The sequence below is a fragment of the Mus pahari genome, chromosome 2, assembly GCF_900095145.1.
Source record: "Mus pahari chromosome 2, PAHARI_EIJ_v1.1, whole genome shotgun sequence".
Classification (NCBI taxonomy): Eukaryota; Metazoa; Chordata; class Mammalia; order Rodentia; family Muridae; genus Mus; species Mus pahari.
The window spans coordinates 23,092,586-23,096,450 of record NC_034591.1 but is presented as its reverse complement, the minus strand read 5'-3'; positions in this window follow the sequence as shown (position 1 = coordinate 23,096,450).

Here is a 3,865-nt window from a genome sequence, read left to right as displayed (position 1 = left end):
GTCCAGCCACAGCACAAGGTACAACCTTGGCTATCTCTGGAACACAGCCTCTGTGCTGTGAGAATGTTTCTTAACCTCCGATTTCTCTGTGGGGCTTAACCCAAAATGCTAACTGACACTGTATTTATTGACAGACATTTCTGAATGGCACAGTTAGCTGAGTGAGAGAGGCCAAGAGGAGTTTTAGTGCAAATGGCTTCTTACTGACATAGCCTAGGGATGAACTAAATAGGAGAATGCTGAAGTATATGGTCTAAGTCAACAACTATACCCTCTTAAAAGAGAGTGCGATGCCAGGGATTCTCTGGGTGTGGGTGCTAGCTCAAGCAGGGACTCAGTAATCCTCCTTCCTCTCACTCAGGCTATGCCTGACCAGCACCCCAAAGACCACAAAGGGCATTCTCCTGAAAACCAGGGTCACTGGTGGTCTTTCTCTTCTCTCAGAAAGGGCTCTTGACTGCAGCAGGAAGGTCATCCTCCCTTGTTTGCTGATCTTATGTGTGAATCCTCCCTCCATGGCCAATGTATCATTTCTAGGAAAGAGTCATGGTTCTACATGTTAAATTACCATGTAATTCTTCATACTCTCTCAGGCATCCTACAAGGTCTTTGATTTTGGAGATACTGGCTAACCAGGGGAGCCACTCCCTAGAATCATGCCTTCATATTATATTATTCGAACAAAGTTCTGAGCTGAGTTTAGTTACTAAAACCGACTCTGACTCCGCTGAGAAAACGTTTACTATGAAAGGAATGAGGGACAAATGAGCATCGCCAACAGTGATAACAGTGATAGCCCAAACCCACCTCACAGTTTCATAGACCTGAGAGAGAGGAAGGAGGAGGAATGGAGGGAGAGGTTTCAAGTGCATGTACACACACCCACATGCACACATATGTGAAGGTCAGCCGTCAACCTTGAGTATTCTTCCTCAAGAGCTATTTACCTTGTTTTTCACACAGAGTTTCCCACTGGCCTGAAGCTTGCCATGTAAGATGGGCTATCTGGCCAGTGAGCCCTGGGAATATGCCTCTCTTCACCTCCCCAGTGTTGAGATTACAGCCATTCCACAGATGCTCTGTTTACTGTGGTATTTTACCTGCCTGCCCATGAGGATATTTCTGCACCACATGGCTGTGACTTCTCCCCACTGACTGCCCATAAAATAACACAGTATAAGAGTCAGAGGCCATGTCAGTGATCCAGAGAGCAGACTCTGAAGCACCTTAGGCAGCTCCCACTCTCCTACCACTCACAAACTTCAGTACCCATTGCCCATAGCCAAGCCCTCTCTTAGCATCAACTTCCTTCCACCCGTGTAGCAGGATGGTCAGAGCCACAATCTAGCAGGATTGTGTAAGGATTACATAGGGGCAAAGTGGACTTTCACAGCCCTAGAGAGGCTGACACCACTTTGTTATCATGGAGAAACCCAGTTACCATTCATAATGTACCATAGAACAAGCTAATTCTGGTGATGGCTAAAGGTGACTAATTCAGGACGGATTAGTTAATGCTAAATCACAGATAACCTTTTTGCTCCCTTTTAGAGGAGGAAGGACTCACTGTCCTCACAGTTCCAGGTCACAGTCCATTATTGTGGGGCAGTCATGATGGCAGGAGCTTGAGACAGCTGTGATGTGACATCACATGCACAGTCCAGAGCAGGAGAAGATAGATGCCTGGTTGTACTCACTTCGCTTTTCCATTCATCCAGGACCCACGCCCAAGGAATGATGCCACTCACTTTTAGCCTGACTCTTCCAATATAGGCCAATATAATTAAAAATAATTGCCCACAGACATGGCCACAGGCCAACCTAATCTAGACAATTCCTCAGTGAGATTCTCTCCAGGCCATTCTGTACGGTGTCAAGTTGGTGCAGGTAACCTCCACACTTCCACCTCTTGTTAACTCAGACAGACATAGCACATTAGGCCATAGCCTTCCATCCCTTGTCCCCCAAATCTCACATTTAGCTCATAATATGAGAATACACTCTGTTGACCTTAAAATGTCCAAAGTCCCTTAACTGTTAGATGCCCACTTTTAAAAAGATATATACGAACCTGGTAGAGGCCGCTGGGGACTCCAGAGTACTCTCCACACTGCAGAACTTCCAGATCACCTCGGGATCATGGGTGAGTGGATCTCAACATCAGCTCCAAAGAGTCTCGGAGGGTCTTGTGCCAGCAGGAACAGGGACAGGGGAATCCCGACCAACCAGAGCCTGGGATCCCTTCCTGTCGCCCCCCCCCCCATCTTCCTTCTGAACATGCCAGGGCCCTAGAGTACTCTCCATGCTGCAGGACCTCTGGATCACCTCAGGATCACAGGAGTGGGGTGGGGTGGGGGCTCAGAGCAGAAACCCAGACCCCGGGGCACCTTCCTTGCCAGAGGAGAGTCAGCCTACAGGGAGGGCTCTGACCCCAGGACTCAGGAGGTGGATCTGAGCTCGACTTCTGGACACCTGCCCTGCAAGAGGAGAGCTTGCCTGCAGAGTGCTCTGACCACTGGGACTCAGGTGAGAGTTGGATTCCCAGGAGTGCTGACAGAGACTAACAGAATTACAGGAGGATCAAGCTCCAGCCAGAGGCAGCTTGAACATTAACACCAGAGAGTTCCAGATGGTGAAAGGCAAACATAAGAATCCTACTAACAGAAACCAAGAACACTGGGCATCATCAGAACCCATTATGCCCACCACAGCGAGTCCTGGATACCCCAGCACACCTGAAAAGCAAGACGCAGAATTAAAATCATATCTCATGATAGTGGTAGAATATTTTAAGAAGGGCATTAATAACTTACTTAAAGAAATACAGGAGAACACTGCTAAACGGGTAGAAGTCCTTAAAGAAGAAACACATCCCTTCTGGGTCTGTGCCAGCACCAGGCCGCCTAGAGCGTGGAGTGGGCAGACACCCAGATGGTCTCTAGCGGACTGCCCACGCGATCTTAGGATCACTGGTGAGTGGAACACAACTTCTGCCCCAATCCAATCACGCATGGGATGTGAGACAGCACTAGGGAAGCAGATAAATTGCCTAACCAGGGGCACAGATCCCTTCTGGTCTGTGCCAGCACCTGGTCACCTAGGGCGCGGAATGGACGCACACCCCCACGGTCCCTAGAGGACTGCCCACATGATCTTAGGATCACTGGTGAGTGGAACACAACATCTGCTCTAATCAAATTGCTCACGGGACCTGAGACAGCAATAGGACAGCAGAGAACCAGCCTGACCAGGGGCACAAATCCCTTCCGGTTTGTAGGTTTGTACCAGCACCAGGTCACCTAAGGCGCGAATTCGGTGGACACCCCGCGGTCCCTAGCGGACTGCCCAAGCGATCTTAGGATCACTGGTGAGTGGAATACAATATCTGCTTCAATCCAATTGTGCACAGGACCTGAAATAGCACTAGGGCAGCAGAGAACCGGCCTGACCAGAGGCACAAATCCCTTCCTGTCTGCACCAGCACTGGGCCACCTAGGGCGTGGATTCGGCAGACACCCCCACATCACTAGCAGACTGCCCAAGTGATCTTAAGATCACTGGTGAGTGGAATGCAACAGCTGCTCCAATCAAATAGTGGTGGACCTGTGACAGCAGGAACGAGGACACCAGAGCCTTTCCTGACCAGAGGTTCAGGTTACTTTTAATCAGTTCAGGTTTACTTTGGTTTCAAACAGACCAGACAACTCCACTGTCCTCAAAGGAGACACCACTTCCACACACTGTAACACGCCCAGGATCTTAGGACAACAGGATCCCAGGATAACATGAGCTGGTTCACACTAGTATTTGAGTGTTTCAGAGAAACTTGACTGCCAAGAACTCAGACACACCCAGAATCTCAGGT